We start from the raw sequence: 18,341 nt of genomic DNA on the forward strand, positions 1-18,341 counted from the left end.
TTTTCTCCTTCTGCAAAAGCTTTGAAAGTAAAAATATTGGTCAAAACGTAGTTGAGTGAATTAGGTTCTAAAACTAGACCTTATCCTTCATACCATCATGATAATGATGAAAAAGGGTCATTTGCTTGATAGAAAACGTAGTTGAGTGAATCGGGTTCTACAACAACACCTAATCCTTCATACCATAATGAAAATGATGAAAAAAGGTCATTTGCTTGATAGAAACAGTGAAAGCTAAGGCATTCTTAATACAGTCCGTTTTAGCTGTTTTCTCCTTCTGCAAAAGCTTTGAAAGTAACAATATTGGTCAAAACGTAGTTGAGTGAATCAGGTTCTAAAACTAGACCTTATCCTTCATACCATAATGATAATGATGAAAAAAGGTCATTTGCTTGATAGAAAACATAGTTGAGTGATTCAGGTTCTATAACAACATCTAATCCTTCATACCATAATGATAATGATGAAAAAAGATCATTTGCTTGATAGAAACAGTGAAAGCTAAAGCATTCTTAATACAGTCCGTTTTAGCTGTTTTCTCCTTCTGCAAAAGCTTTGAAAGTAACAATATGGGTCAAAACGTAGTTGAGTTAATCAGGTTCTAAAACTAGACCTTATCCTTCATACCATAATGATAATGATGAAAAAGGGTCATTTGCTTGATAGAAAACGTAGTTGAGTGAATCAGGTTCTACAACAACACCTAATCCTTCATACCATAATGATAATGATGAAAAAAGATCATTCGCTTGATAGAAACAGTGAAACCTAAAGCATTCTTCATATAGTCCGTTTTAGCTGTTTTCTCCTTCTGCAAAAGCTTTGAAAGTAACAATATTGGTCAAAACGTAGTTGAGTGAATTAGGTTCTAAAACTAGACCTTATCCTTCATACCATAATGATAATGATGAAAAAGGGTCATTTGCTTGATAGAAAACGTAGTTGAGTGAATCGGGTTCTACAACAAAACCTAATCCTTCATACCATAATGAAAATGATGAAAAAAGGTCATTTGCTTGATAGAAACAGTGAAAGCTAAGGCATTCTTAATACAGTCCGTTTTAGCTGTTTTCTCCTTCTGCAAAAGCTTTGAAAGTAACAATATTGGTCAAAACGTAGTTGAGTGAATCAGGTTCTAAAACTAGACCTTATCCTTCATACCATAATGATAATGATGAAAAAAGATCATTTGCTTGATAGAAAACATAGTTGAGTGATTCAGGTTCTACAACAACATCTAATCCTTCATACCATAATGATAATGATGAAAAAGGGTCATTTGCTTGATAGAAAACGTAGTTGAGTGAATCAGGTTCTAGAACAACGCCTAATCCTTCTTTCCATAATGATAATGATGAAAAAGGGTCATTTGCTTGATAGAAAACGTAGTTGAGTGAATCAGGTTCTAAATCTAGACCTAATCCTTCATACCATAATGATAATGATGAAAAAGGGTCATTTGCTTGATAGAAACAGTGAAAGCTAAGGCATTCTTCATACAGTCCGTTTTAGCTGTTTTCTCCTTCTGCAAAAGCTTTGAAAGTAACAATATTGGTCAAAACGTAGTTGAGTGAATCGGGTTCTCCAACAACACCTAATCCTTCATACCATAATGAAAATGATGAAAAAGGGTCATTTGCTTGATAGAAAACGTAGTTGAGTGAATCAGGTTCTAAAACTAGACCTTATCCTTCATACCATAATGATAATGATGAAAAAGGGTCATTTGCTTGATAGAAAACGTAGTTGAGTGAATCGGGTTCTACAACAACACCTAATCCTTCATACCATAATGAAAATGATGAAAAAAGGTCATTTGCTTGATAGAAACAGTGAAAGGTAAGGCATTCTTAATACAGTCCGTTTCAGCTGTTTTCTCCTTCTGCAAAATCTTTGAAAGTAACAATATTGGTCAAAACGTAGTTGAGTGAATCAGGTTCTAAAACTAGACCTTATCCTTCATACCATAATGATAATGATGAAAAAAGGTCATTTGCTTGATAGAAAACATAGTTGAGTGATTCAGGTTCTATAACAACATCTAATCCTTCATACCATAATGATAATGATGAAAAAAGATCATTTGCTTGATAGAAACAGTGAAAGCTAAAGCATTCTTAATACAGTCCGTTTTAGCTGTTTTCTCCTTCTGCAAAAGCTTTGAAAGTAACAATATGGGTCAAAACGTAGTTGAGTTAATCAGGTTCTAAAACTAGACCTTATCCTTCATACCATAATGATAATGATGAAAAAGGGTCATTTGCTTGATAGAAAACGTAGTTGAGTGAATCAGGTTCTACAACAACACCTAATCCTTCATACCATAATGATAATGATGAAAAAAGATCATTCGCTTGATAGAAACAGTGAAACCTAAAGCATTCTTCATATAGTCCGTTTTAGCTGTTTTCTCCTTCTGCAAAAGCTTTGAAAGTAACAATATTGGTCAAAACGTAGTTGAGTGAATTAGGTTCTAAAACTAGACCTTATCCTTCATACCATAATGATAATGATGAAAAAGGGTCATTTGCTTGATAGAAAACGTAGTTGAGTGAATCTGGTTCTAAAACTAGACCTAATCCTTCTTTCCATAATGATAATGATGAAAAAGGGTCATTTGCTTGATAGAAAACGTAGTTGAGTGAATCGGGTTCTACAACAACACCTAATCCTTCATACCATAATGAAAATTATGAAAAAAGGTCATTTGCTTGATAGAAACAGTGAAAGCTAAGGCATTCTTAATACAGTCCGTTTTAGCTGTTTTCTCCTTCTGCAAAAGCTTTGAAAGTAACAATATTGGTCAAAACGTAGTTGAGTGAATCAGGTTCTAAAACTAGACCTTATCCTTCATACCATAATGATAATGATGAAAAAGGGTCATTTGCTTGATAGAAAACATAGTTGAGTGATTCAGGTTCTACAACAACATCTAATCCTTCATACCATAATGATAATGATAAAAAAAGATCATTTGCTTGATAGAAACAGTGAAAGCTAAAGCATTCTTCATATAGTCCGTTTTAGCTGTTTTCTCCTTCTGCAAAAGCTTTGAAAGTAACAATATTGGTCAAAACGTAGTTGAGTGAATCAGGTTCTACAACAACACCTAATCCTTCATACCATAATGATAATGATGAAAAAAGATCATTTGCTTGAAAGAAACAGTGAAAGCTAAAGCATTCTTCATACAGTCCGTTTTAGCTGTTTTCTCTTTCTGCAAAAGCTTTGAAAGTAACAATATGGGTCAAAACGAAGTTGAGTGAATCAGGTTCTAAAACTAGACCTTATCCTTCATACCATAATGATAATGATGAAAAAGGGTCATTTGCTTGATAGAAAACATAGTTGAGTGAATCAGGTTCTAGAACAACGCCTAATCCTTCTTTCGATAATGATAATGATGAAAAAGGGTCATTTGCTTGATAGAAAACGTAGTTGAGTGAATCAGGTTCTAAATCTAGACCTAATCCTTCATACCATAATGATAATGATGAAAAAGGGTCATTTGCTTGATAGAAACAGTGAAAGCTAAGGCATTCTTCATACAGTCCGTTTTAGCTGTTTTCTCTTTCTTCAAAAGCTTTGAAAGTAATAATATTGGTCAAAACGTAGTTGAGTGAATCAGGTTCTAAAACTAGACCTAATCCTTCTTTCCATAATGATAATGATGAAAAAGGGTCATTTGCTTGATAGAAAACGTAGTTGAGTGAATCAGGTTCTACAACAACATCTAATCCTTCATACCATAATGATAATGATGAAAAAAGATCATTTGCTTGATAGAAACAGTGAAAGCTAAAGCATTCTTCATACAGTCCGTTTTAGCTGTTTTCTCTTTCTGCAAAAGCTTTGAAAGTAACAATATGGGTCAAAACGAAGTTGAGTGAATCAGGTTCTAAAACTAGACCTTATCCTTCATACCATAATGATAATGATGAAAAGGGGTCATTTGCTTGATAGAAAACATAGTTGAGTGAATCAGGTTCTAGAACAATGCCTAATCCTTCTTTCCATAATGATAATGATGAGAAAGGGTCATTTGCTTGATAGAAAACGTAGTTGAGTGAATCGGGTTCTACAACAACACCTAATCCTTCATACCATAATGAAAATTATGAAAAAAGGTCATTTGCTTGATAGAAACAGTGAAAGCTAAGGCATTCTTAATACAGTCCGTTTTAGCTGTTTTCTCCTTCTGCAAAAGCTTTGAAAGTAACAATATTGGTCAAAACGTAGTTGAGTGAATTAGGTTCTAAAACTAGACCTTATCCTTCATACCATAATGATAATGATGAAAAAGGGTCATTTGCTTGATAGAAAACGTAGTTGAGTGAATCAGGTTCTAAAACTAGACCTAATCCTTCTTTCCATAATGATAATGATGAAAAAGGGTCATTTGCTTGATAGAAAACGTAGTTGAGTGAATCGGGTTCTACAACAACACCTAATCCTTCATACCATAATGAAAATGATGAAAAAGGGTCATTTGCTTGATAGAAACAGTGAAAGGTAAGGCATTCTTAATACAGTCCGTTTCAGCTGTTTTCTCCTTCTGCAAAAGCTTTGAAAGTAACAATATTGGTCAAAACGTAGTTGAGTGAATCAGGTTCTAAAACTAGACCTTATCCTTCATACCATAATGATAATGATGAAAAAAGGTCATTTGCTTGATAGAAAACATAGTTGAGTGATTCAGGTTCTATAACAACATCTAATCCTTCATACCATAATGATAATGATGAAAAAAGATCATTTGGTTGATAGAAACAGTGAAAGCTAAAGCATTCTTAATACAGTCCGTTTTAGCTGTTTTCTCCTTCTGCAAAAGCTTTGAAAGTAACAATATGGGTCAAAACGTAGTTGAGTGAATCAGGTTCTAAAACTAGACCTTATCCTTCATACCATAATGATAATGATGAAAAAGGGTCATTTGCTTGATAGAAAACGTAGTTGAGTGAATCAGGTTCTACAACAACACCTAATCCTTCATACCATAATGATAATGATGAAAAAAGATCATTCGCTTGATAGAAACAGTGAAACCTAAAGCATTCTTCATATAGTCCGTTTTAGCTGTTTTCTCCTTCTGCAAAAGCTTTGAAAGTAACAAATTTGGTCAAAACGTAGTTGAGTGAATCAGGTTCTACAACAACACCTAATCCTTCTTTCCATAATGATAATGATGAAAAAGGGTCATTTGCTTGATAGAAAACGTAGTTGAGTGAATCGGGTTCTACAACAACACCTAATCCTTCATACCATAATGAAAATTATGAAAAAAGGTCATTTGCTTGATAGAAACAGTGAAAGCTAAGGCATTCTTAATACAGTCCGTTTTAGCTGTTTTCTCCTTCTGCAAAAGCTTTGAAAGTAACAATATTGGTCAAAACGTAGTTGAGTGAATCAGGTTCTAAAACTAGACCTTATCCTTCATACCATAATGATAATGATGAAAAAGGGTCATTTGCTTGATAGAAAACATAGTTGAGTGATTCAGGTTCTACAACAACATCTAATCCTTCATACCATAATGATAATGATGAAAAAAGATCATTTGCTTGATAGAAACAGTGAAAGCTAAAGCATTCTTAATACAGTCCGTTTTAGCTGTTTTCTCCTTCTGCAAAAGCTTTGAAAGTAACAATATGGGTCAAAACGTAGTTGAGTTAATCAGGTTCTAAAACTAGACCTTATCCTTCATACCATAATGATAATGATGAAAAAGGGTCATTTGCTTGATAGAAAACGTAGTTGAGTGAATCAGGTTCTACAACAACACCTAATCCTTCATACCATAATGATAATGATGAAAAAAGATCATTCGCTTGATAGAAACAGTGAAACCTAAAGCATTCTTCATATAGTCCGTTTTAGCTGTTTTCTCCTTCTGCAAAAGCTTTGAAAGTAACAATATTGGTCAAAACGTAGTTGAGTGAATTAGGTTCTAAAACTAGACCTTATCCTTCATACCATAATGATAATGATGAAAAAGGGTCATTTGCTTGATAGAAAACGTAGTTGAGTGAATCTGGTTCTAAAACTAGACCTAATCCTTCTTTCCATAATGATAATGATGAAAAAGGGTCATTTGCTTGATAGAAAACGTAGTTGAGTGAATCGGGTTCTACAACAACACCTAATCCTTCATACCATAATGAAAATTATGAAAAAAGGTCATTTGCTTGATAGAAACAGTGAAAGCTAAGGCATTCTTAATACAGTCCGTTTTAGCTGTTTTCTCCTTCTGCAAAAGCTTTGAAAGTAACAATATTGGTCAAAACGTAGTTGAGTGAATCAGGTTCTAAAACTAGACCTTATCCTTCATACCATAATGATAATGATGAAAAAGGGTCATTTGCTTGATAGAAAACATAGTTGAGTGATTCAGGTTCTACAACAACATCTAATCCTTCATACCATAATGATAATGATGAAAAAAGATCATTTGCTTGATAGAAACAGTGAAAGCTAAAGCATTCTTCATATAGTCCGTTTTAGCTGTTTTCTCCTTCTGCAAAAGCTTTGAAAGTAACAATATTGGTCAAAACGTAGTTGAGTGAATCAGGTTCTACAACAACACCTAATCCTTCATACCATAATGATAATGATGAAAAAAGATCATTTGCTTGAAAGAAACAGTGAAAGCTAAAGCATTCTTCATACAGTCCGTTTTAGCTGTTTTCTCTTTCTGCAAAAGCTTTGAAAGTAACAATATGGGTCAAAACGAAGTTGAGTGAATCAGGTTCTAAAACTAGACCTTATCCTTCATACCATAATGATAATGATGAAAAAGGGTCATTTGCTTGATAGAAAACATAGTTGAGTGAATCAGGTTCTAGAACAACGCCTAATCCTTCTTTCGATAATGATAATGATGAAAAAGGGTCATTTGCTTGATAGAAAACGTAGTTGAGTGAATCAGGTTCTAAATCTAGACCTAATCCTTCATACCATAATGATAATGATGAAAAAGGGTCATTTGCTTGATAGAAACAGTGAAAGCTAAGGCATTCTTCATACAGTCCGTTTTAGCTGTTTTCTCTTTCTTCAAAAGCTTTGAAAGTAATAATATTGGTCAAAACGTAGTTGAGTGAATCAGGTTCTAAAACTAGACCTAATCCTTCTTTCCATAATGATAATGATGAAAAAGGGTCATTTGCTTGATAGAAAACGTAGTTGAGTGAATCAGGTTCTACAACAACATCTAATCCTTCATACCATAATGATAATGATGAAAAAAGATCATTTGCTTGATAGAAACAGTGAAAGCTAAAGCATTCTTCATACAGTCCGTTTTAGCTGTTTTCTCTTTCTGCAAAAGCTTTGAAAGTAACAATATGGGTCAAAACGAAGTTGAGTGAATCAGGTTCTAAAACTAGACCTTATCCTTCATACCATAATGATAATGATGAAAAGGGGTCATTTGCTTGATAGAAAACATAGTTGAGTGAATCAGGTTCTAGAACAATGCCTAATCCTTCTTTCCATAATGATAATGATGAGAAAGGGTCATTTGCTTGATAGAAAACGTAGTTGAGTGAATCGGGTTCTACAACAACACCTAATCCTTCATACCATAATGAAAATTATGAAAAAAGGTCATTTGCTTGATAGAAACAGTGAAAGCTAAGGCATTCTTAATACAGTCCGTTTTAGCTGTTTTCTCCTTCTGCAAAAGCTTTGAAAGTAACAATATTGGTCAAAACGTAGTTGAGTGAATTAGGTTCTAAAACTAGACCTTATCCTTCATACCATAATGATAATGATGAAAAAGGGTCATTTGCTTGATAGAAAACGTAGTTGAGTGAATCAGGTTCTAAAACTAGACCTAATCCTTCTTTCCATAATGATAATGATGAAAAAGGGTCATTTGCTTGATAGAAAACGTAGTTGAGTGAATCGGGTTCTACAACAACACCTAATCCTTCATACCATAATGAAAATGATGAAAAAGGGTCATTTGCTTGATAGAAACAGTGAAAGGTAAGGCATTCTTAATACAGTCCGTTTCAGCTGTTTTCTCCTTCTGCAAAAGCTTTGAAAGTAACAATATTGGTCAAAACGTAGTTGAGTGAATCAGGTTCTAAAACTAGACCTTATCCTTCATACCATAATGATAATGATGAAAAAAGGTCATTTGCTTGATAGAAAACATAGTTGAGTGATTCAGGTTCTATAACAACATCTAATCCTTCATACCATAATGATAATGATGAAAAAAGATCATTTGCTTGATAGAAACAGTGAAAGCTAAAGCATTCTTAATACAGTCCGTTTTAGCTGTTTTCTCCTTCTGCAAAAGCTTTGAAAGTAACAATATGGGTCAAAACGTAGTTGAGTGAATCAGGTTCTAAAACTAGACCTTATCCTTCATACCATAATGATAATGATGAAAAAGGGTCATTTGCTTGATAGAAAACGTAGTTGAGTGAATCAGGTTCTACAACAACACCTAATCCTTCATACCATAATGATAATGATGAAAAAAGATCATTCGCTTGATAGAAACAGTGAAACCTAAAGCATTCTTCATATAGTCCGTTTTAGCTGTTTTCTCCTTCTGCAAAAGCTTTGAAAGTAACAAATTTGGTCAAAACGTAGTTGAGTGAATCAGGTTCTACAACAACACCTAATCCTTCTTTCCATAATGATAATGATGAAAAAGGGTCATTTGCTTGATAGAAAACGTAGTTGAGTGAATCGGGTTCTACAACAACACCTAATCCTTCATACCATAATGAAAATTATGAAAAAAGGTCATTTGCTTGATAGAAACAGTGAAAGCTAAGGCATTCTTAATACAGTCCGTTTTAGCTGTTTTCTCCTTCTGCAAAAGCTTTGAAAGTAACAATATTGGTCAAAACGTAGTTGAGTGAATCAGGTTCTAAAACTAGACCTTATCCTTCATACCATAATGATAATGATGAAAAAAGGTCATTTGCTTGATAGAAAACATAGTTGAGTGATTCAGGTTCTACAACAACACCTAATCCTTCATACCATAATGATAATGATGAAAAAAGATCATTCGCTTGATAGAAACAGTGAAACCTAAAGCATTCTTCATATAGTCCGTTTTAGCTGTTTTCTCCTTCTGCAAAAGCTTTGAAAATAACAATATTGGTCAAAACGTAGTTGAGTGAATCAGGTTCTACAACAACACCTAATCCTTCTTTCCATAATGATAATGATGAAAAAGGGTCATTTGCTTGATAGAAAACGTAGTTGAGTGAATCGGGTTCTACAACAACACCTAATCCTTCATACCATAATGAAAATGATGAAAAAGGGTCATTTGCTTGATAGAAACAGTGAAAGGTAAGGCATTCTTAATACAGTCCGTTTCAGCTGTTTTCTCCTTCTGCAAAAGCTTTGAAAGTAACAATATTGGTCAAAACGTAGTTGAGTGAATCAGGTTCTAAAACTAGACCTTATCCTTCATACCATAATGATAATGATGAAAAAAGGTCATTTGCTTGATAGAAAACATAGTTGAGTGATTCAGGTTCTATAACAACATCTAATCCTTCATACCATAATGATAATGATGAAAAAAGATCATTTGCTTGATAGAAACAGTGAAAGCTAAAGCATTCTTAATACAGTCCGTTTAAGCTGTTTTCTCCTTCTGCAAAAGCTTTGAAAGTAACAATATGGGTCAAAACGTAGTTGAGTGAATCAGGTTCTAAAACTAGACCTTATCCTTCATACCATAATGATAATGATGTCAAAGGGTCATTTGCTTGATAGAAAACGTAGTTGAGTAAATCAGGTTCTACAACAACACCTAATCCTTCATACCATAATGATAATGATGAAAAAAGATCATTCGCTTGATAGAAACAGTGAAACCTAAAGCATTCTTCATATAGTCCGTTTTAGCTGTTTTCTCCTTCTGCAAAAGCTTTGAAAGTAACAATATTGGTCAAAACGTAGTTGAGTGAATCAGGTTCTACAACAACACCTAATCCTTCTTTCCATAATGATAATGATGAAAAAGGGTCATTTGCTTGATAGAAAACGTAGTTGAGTGAATCAGGTTCTACAACAACACCTAATCCTTCATACCATAATGAAAATTATGAAAAAAGGTCATTTGCTTGATAGAAACAGTGAAAGCTAAGGCATTCTTAATACAGTCCGTTTTAGCTGTTTTCTCCTTCTGCAAAAGCTTTGAAAGTAACAATATTGGTCAAAACGTAGTTGAGTGAATCAGGTTCTAAAACTAGACCTTATCCTTCATACCATAATGATAATGATGAAAAAAGGTCATTTGCTTGATAGAAAACATAGTTGAGTGATTCAGGTTCTACAACAACATCTAATCCTTCATACCATAATGATAATGATGAAAAAAGATCATTTGCTTGATAGAAACAGTGAAAGCTAAAGCATTCTTCATACAGTCCGTTTTAGCTGTTTTCTCTTTCTGCAAAAGCTTTGAAAGTAACAATATGGGTCAAAACGAAATTGAGTGAATCAGGTTCTAAAACTAGACCTTATCCTTCATACCATAATGATAATGATGAAAAAGGGTCATTTGCTTGATAGAAAACGTAGTTGAGTGAATCGGGTTCTACAACAACACCTAATCCTTCATACCATAATGATAATGATGAAAAAGGGTCATTTGCTTGATAGAAAACATAGTTGAGTGAATCAGGTTCTAGAACAACGCCTAATCCTTCTTTCGATAATGATAATGATGAAAAAGGGTCATTTGCTTGATAGAAAACGTAGTTGAGTGAATCAGGTTCTAAATCTAGACCTAATCCTTCATACCATAATGATAATGATGAAAAAGGGTCATTTGCTTGATAGAAACAGTGAAAGCTAAGGCATTCTTCATACAGTCCGTTTTAGCTGTTTTCTCTTTCTTCAAAAGCTTTGAAAGTAATAATATTGGTCAAAACGTAGTTGAGTGAATCAGGTTCTAAAACTAGACCTAATCCTTCTTTCCATAATGATAATGATGAAAAAGGGTCATTTGCTTGATAGAAAACGTAGTTGAGTGAATCAGGTTCTACAACAACATCTAATCCTTCATACCATAATGATAATGATGAAAAAAGATCATTTGCTTGATAGAAACAGTGAAAGCTAAAGCATTCTTCATACAGTCCGTTTTAGCTGTTTTCTCTTTCTGCAAAAGCTTTGAAAGTAACAATATGGGTCAAAACGAAGTTGAGTGAATCAGGTTCTAAAACTAGACCTTATCCTTCATACCATAATGATAATGATGAAAAGGGGTCATTTGCTTGATAGAAAACATAGTTGAGTGAATCAGGTTCTAGAACAATGCCTAATCCTTCTTTCCATAATGATAATGATGAGAAAGGGTCATTTGCTTGATAGAAAACGTAGTTGAGTGAATCGGGTTCTACAACAACACCTAATCCTTCATACCATAATGAAAATTATGAAAAAAGGTCATTTGCTTGATAGAAACAGTGAAAGCTAAGGCATTCTTAATACAGTCCGTTTTAGCTGTTTTCTCCTTCTGCAAAAGCTTTGAAAGTAACAATATTGGTCAAAACGTAGTTGAGTGAATTAGGTTCTAAAACTAGACCTTATCCTTCATACCATAATGATAATGATGAAAAAGGGTCATTTGCTTGATAGAAAACGTAGTTGAGTGAATCAGGTTCTAAAACTAGACCTAATCCTTCTTTCCATAATGATAATGATGAAAAAGGGTCATTTGCTTGATAGAAAACGTAGTTGAGTGAATCGGGTTCTACAACAACACCTAATCCTTCATACCATAATGAAAATGATGAAAAAGGGTCATTTGCTTGATAGAAACAGTGAAAGGTAAGGCATTCTTAATACAGTCCGTTTCAGCTGTTTTCTCCTTCTGCAAAAGCTTTGAAAGTAACAATATTGGTCAAAACGTAGTTGAGTGAATCAGGTTCTAAAACTAGACCTTATCCTTCATACCATAATGATAATGATGAAAAAAGGTCATTTGCTTGATAGAAAACATAGTTGAGTGATTCAGGTTCTATAACAACATCTAATCCTTCATACCATAATGATAATGATGAAAAAAGATCATTTGCTTGATAGAAACAGTGAAAGCTAAAGCATTCTTAATACAGTCCGTTTTAGCTGTTTTCTCCTTCTGCAAAAGCTTTGAAAGTAACAATATGGGTCAAAACGTAGTTGAGTGAATCAGGTTCTAAAACTAGACCTTATCCTTCATACCATAATGATAATGATGAAAAAGGGTCATTTGCTTGATAGAAAACGTAGTTGAGTGAATCAGGTTCTACAACAACACCTAATCCTTCATACCATAATGATAATGATGAAAAAAGATCATTCGCTTGATAGAAACAGTGAAACCTAAAGCATTCTTCATATAGTCCGTTTTAGCTGTTTTCTCCTTCTGCAAAAGCTTTGAAAGTAACAAATTTGGTCAAAACGTAGTTGAGTGAATCAGGTTCTACAACAACACCTAATCCTTCTTTCCATAATGATAATGATGAAAAAGGGTCATTTGCTTGATAGAAAACGTAGTTGAGTGAATCGGGTTCTACAACAACACCTAATCCTTCATACCATAATGAAAATTATGAAAAAAGGTCATTTGCTTGATAGAAACAGTGAAAGCTAAGGCATTCTTAATACAGTCCGTTTTAGCTGTTTTCTCCTTCTGCAAAAGCTTTGAAAGTAACAATATTGGTCAAAACGTAGTTGAGTGAATCAGGTTCTAAAACTAGACCTTATCCTTCATACCATAATGATAATGATGAAAAAGGGTCATTTGCTTGATAGAAAACATAGTTGAGTGATTCAGGTTCTACAACAACATCTAATCCTTCATACCATAATGATAATGATGAAAAAAGATCATTTGCTTGATAGAAACAGTGAAAGCTAAAGCATTCTTAATACAGTCCGTTTTAGCTGTTTTCTCCTTCTGCAAAAGCTTTGAAAGTAACAATATGGGTCAAAACGTAGTTGAGTTAATCAGGTTCTAAAACTAGACCTTATCCTTCATACCATAATGATAATGATGAAAAAGGGTCATTTGCTTGATAGAAAACGTAGTTGAGTGAATCAGGTTCTACAACAACACCTAATCCTTCATACCATAATGATAATGATGAAAAAAGATCATTCGCTTGATAGAAACAGTGAAACCTAAAGCATTCTTCATATAGTCCGTTTTAGCTGTTTTCTCCTTCTGCAAAAGCTTTGAAAGTAACAATATTGGTCAAAACGTAGTTGAGTGAATTAGGTTCTAAAACTAGACCTTATCCTTCATACCATAATGATAATGATGAAAAAGGGTCATTTGCTTGATAGAAAACGTAGTTGAGTGAATCTGGTTCTAAAACTAGACCTAATCCTTCTTTCCATAATGATAATGATGAAAAAGGGTCATTTGCTTGATAGAAAACGTAGTTGAGTGAATCGGGTTCTACAACAACACCTAATCCTTCATACCATAATGAAAATTATGAAAAAAGGTCATTTGCTTGATAGAAACAGTGAAAGCTAAGGCATTCTTAATACAGTCCGTTTTAGCTGTTTTCTCCTTCTGCAAAAGCTTTGAAAGTAACAATATTGGTCAAAACGTAGTTGAGTGAATCAGGTTCTAAAACTAGACCTTATCCTTCATACCATAATGATAATGATGAAAAAGGGTCATTTGCTTGATAGAAAACATAGTTGAGTGATTCAGGTTCTACAACAACATCTAATCCTTCATACCATAATGATAATGATGAAAAAAGATCATTTGCTTGATAGAAACAGTGAAAGCTAAAGCATTCTTCATATAGTCCGTTTTAGCTGTTTTCTCCTTCTGCAAAAGCTTTGAAAGTAACAATATTGGTCAAAACGTAGTTGAGTGAATCAGGTTCTACAACAACACCTAATCCTTCATACCATAATGATAATGATGAAAAAAGATCATTTGCTTGAAAGAAACAGTGAAAGCTAAAGCATTCTTCATACAGTCCGTTTTAGCTGTTTTCTCTTTCTGCAAAAGCTTTGAAAGTAACAATATGGGTCAAAACGAAGTTGAGTGAATCAGGTTCTAAAACTAGACCTTATCCTTCATACCATAATGATAATGATGAAAAAGGGTCATTTGCTTGATAGAAAACATAGTTGAGTGAATCAGGTTCTAGAACAACGCCTAATCCTTCTTTCGATAATGATAATGATGAAAAAGGGTCATTTGCTTGATAGAAAACGTAGTTGAGTGAATCAGGTTCTAAATCTAGACCTAATCCTTCATACCATAATGATAATGATGAAAAAGGGTCATTTGCTTGATAGAAACAGTGAAAGCTAAGGCATTCTTCATACAGTCCGTTTTAGCTGTTTTCTCTTTCTTCAAAAGCTTTGAAAGTAATAATATTGGTCAAAACGTAGTTGAGTGAATCAGGTTCTAAAACTAGACCTAATCCTTCTTTCCATAATGATAATGATGAAAAAGGGTCATTTGCTTGATAGAAAACGTAGTTGAGTGAATCAGGTTCTACAACAACATCTAATCCTTCATACCATAATGATAATGATGAAAAAAGATCATTTGCTTGATAGAAACAGTGAAAGCTAAAGCATTCTTCATACAGTCCGTTTTAGCTGTTTTCTCTTTCTGCAAAAGCTTTGAAAGTAACAATATGGGTCAAAACGAAGTTGAGTGAATCAGGTTCTAAAACTAGACCTTATCCTTCATACCATAATGATAATGATGAAAAGGGGTCATTTGCTTGATAGAAAACATAGTTGAGTGAATCAGGTTCTAGAACAATGCCTAATCCTTCTTTCCATAATGATAATGATGAGAAAGGGTCATTTGCTTGATAGAAAACGTAGTTGAGTGAATCGGGTTCTACAACAACACCTAATCCTTCATACCATAATGAAAATTATGAAAAAAGGTCATTTGCTTGATAGAAACAGTGAAAGCTAAGGCATTCTTAATACAGTCCGTTTTAGCTGTTTTCTCCTTCTGCAAAAGCTTTGAAAGTAACAATATTGGTCAAAACGTAGTTGAGTGAATTAGGTTCTAAAACTAGACCTTATCCTTCATACCATAATGATAATGATGAAAAAGGGTCATTTGCTTGATAGAAAACGTAGTTGAGTGAATCAGGTTCTAAAACTAGACCTAATCCTTCTTTCCATAATGATAATGATGAAAAAGGGTCATTTGCTTGATAGAAAACGTAGTTGAGTGAATCGGGTTCTACAACAACACCTAATCCTTCATACCATAATGAAAATGATGAAAAAGGGTCATTTGCTTGATAGAAACAGTGAAAGGTAAGGCATTCTTAATACAGTCCGTTTCAGCTGTTTTCTCCTTCTGCAAAAGCTTTGAAAGTAACAATATTGGTCAAAACGTAGTTGAGTGAATCAGGTTCTAAAACTAGACCTTATCCTTCATACCATAATGATAATGATGAAAAAAGGTCATTTGCTTGATAGAAAACATAGTTGAGTGATTCAGGTTCTATAACAACATCTAATCCTTCATACCATAATGATAATGATGAAAAAAGATCATTTGCTTGATAGAAACAGTGAAAGCTAAAGCATTCTTAATACAGTCCGTTTTAGCTGTTTTCTCCTTCTGCAAAAGCTTTGAAAGTAACAATATGGGTCAAAACGTAGTTGAGTGAATCAGGTTCTAAAACTAGACCTTATCCTTCATACCATAATGATAATGATGAAAAAGGGTCATTTGCTTGATAGAAAACGTAGTTGAGTGAATCAGGTTCTACAACAACACCTAATCCTTCATACCATAATGATAATGATGAAAAAAGATCATTCGCTTGATAGAAACAGTGAAACCTAAAGCATTCTTCATATAGTCCGTTTTAGCTGTTTTCTCCTTCTGCAAAAGCTTTGAAAGTAACAAATTTGGTCAAAACGTAGTTGAGTGAATCAGGTTCTACAACAACACCTAATCCTTCTTTCCATAATGATAATGATGAAAAAGGGTCATTTGCTTGATAGAAAACGTAGTTGAGTGAATCGGGTTCTACAACAACACCTAATCCTTCATACCATAATGAAAATGATGAAAAAAGGTCATTTGCTTGATAGAAACAGTGAAAGGTAAGGCATTCTTAATACAGTCCGTTTCAGCTGTTTTCTCCTTCTGCAAAATCTTTGAAAGTAACAATATTGGTCAAAACGTAGTTGAGTGAATCAGGTTCTAAAACTAGACCTTATCCTTCATACCATAATGATAATGATGAAAAAAGGTCATTTGCTTGATAGAAAACATAGTTGAGTGATTCAGGTTCTACAACAACACCTAATCCTTCATACCATAATGATAATGATGAAAAAAGATCATTCGCTTGATAGAAACAGTGAAACCTAAAGCATTCTTCATATAGTCCGTTTTAGCTGTTTTCTCCTTCTGCAAAAGCTTTGAAAATAACAATATTGGTCAAAACGTAGTTGAGTGAATCAGGTTCTACAACAACACCTAATCCTTCTTTCCATAATGATAATGATGAAAAAGGGTCATTTGCTTGATAGAAAACGTAGTTGAGTGAATCGGGTTCTACAACAACACCTAATCCTTCATACCATAATGAAAATGATGAAAAAGGGTCATTTGCTTGATAGAAACAGTGAAAGGTAAGGCATTCTTAATACAGTCCGTTTCAGCTGTTTTCTCCTTCTGCAAAAGCTTTGAAAGTAACAATATTGGTCAAAACGTAGTTGAGTGAATCAGGTTCTAAAACTAGACCTTATCCTTCATACCATAATGATAATGATGAAAAAAGGTCATTTGCTTGATAGAAAACATAGTTGAGTGATTCAGGTTCTATAACAACATCTAATCCTTCATACCATAATGATAATGATGAAAAAAGATCATTTGCTTGATAGAAACAGTGAAAGCTAAAGCATTCTTAATACAGTCCGTTTAAGCTGTTTTCTCCTTCTGCAAAAGCTTTGAAAGTAACAATATGGGTCAAAACGTAGTTGAGTGAATCAGGTTCTAAAACTAGACCTTATCCTTCATACCATAATGATAATGATGTCAAAGGGTCATTTGCTTGATAGAAAACGTAGTTGAGTAAATCAGGTTCTACAACAACACCTAATCCTTCATACCATAATGATAATGATGAAAAAAGATCATTCGCTTGATAGAAACAGTGAAACCTAAAGCATTCTTCATATAGTCCGTTTTAGCTGTTTTCTCCTTCTGCAAAAGCTTTGAAAGTAACAATATTGGTCAAAACGTAGTTGAGTGAATCAGGTTCTACAACAACACCTAATCCTTCTTTCCATAATGATAATGATGAAAAAGGGTCATTTGCTTGATAGAAAACGTAGTTGAGTGAATCAGGTTCTACAACAACACCTAATCCTTCATACCATAATGAAAATTATGAAAAAAGGTCATTTGCTTGATAGAAACAGTGAAAGCTAAGGCATTCTTAATACAGTCCGTTTTAGCTGTTTTCTCCTTCTGCAAAAGCTTTGAAAGTAACAATATTGGTCAAAACGTAGTTGAGTGAATCAGGTTCTAAAACTAGACCTTATCCTTCATACCATAATGATAATGATGAAAAAAGGTCATTTGCTTGATAGAAAACATAGTTGAGTGATTCAGGTTCTACAACAACATCTAATCCTTCATACCATAATGATAATGATGAAAAAAGATCATTTGCTTGATAGAAACAGTGAAAGCTAAAGCATTCTTCATACAGTCCGTTTTAGCTGTTTTCTCTTTCTGCAAAAGCTTTGAAAGTAACAATATGGGTCAAAACGAAATTGAGTGAATCAGGTTCTAAAACTAGACCTTATCCTTCATACCATAATGATAATGATGAAAAAGGGTCATTTGCTTGATAGAAAACGTAGTTGAGTGAATCGGGTTCTACAACAACACCTAATCCTTCATACCATAATGAAAATTATGAAAAAAGGTCATTTGCTTGATAGAAACAGTGAAAGCTAAGGCATTCTTAATACAGTCCGTTTTAGCTGTTTTCTCCTTCTGCAAAAGCTTTGAAAGTAACAATATTGGTCAAAACGTAGTTGAGTGAATCAGGTTCTAAAACTAGACCTTATCCTTCATACCATAATGATAATGATGAAAAAAGGTCATTTGCTTGATAGAAACAGTGAAAGCTAAAGCATTCTTCATATAGTCCGTTTTAGCTGTTTTCTCCTTCTGCAAAAGCTTTGAAAGTAACAATATTGGTCAAAACGTAGTTGAGTGAATCAGGTTCTAAAACTAGACCTTATCCTTCATACCATAATGATAATGATGAAAAAGGGTCATTTGCTTGATAGAAAACGTAGTTGAGTGAATCAGGTTCTAAAACTAGACC

The sequence above is a fragment of the Pungitius pungitius genome, chromosome 7, assembly GCF_949316345.1.
Source record: "Pungitius pungitius chromosome 7, fPunPun2.1, whole genome shotgun sequence".
Taxonomy (NCBI): domain Eukaryota; kingdom Metazoa; phylum Chordata; class Actinopteri; order Perciformes; family Gasterosteidae; genus Pungitius; species Pungitius pungitius.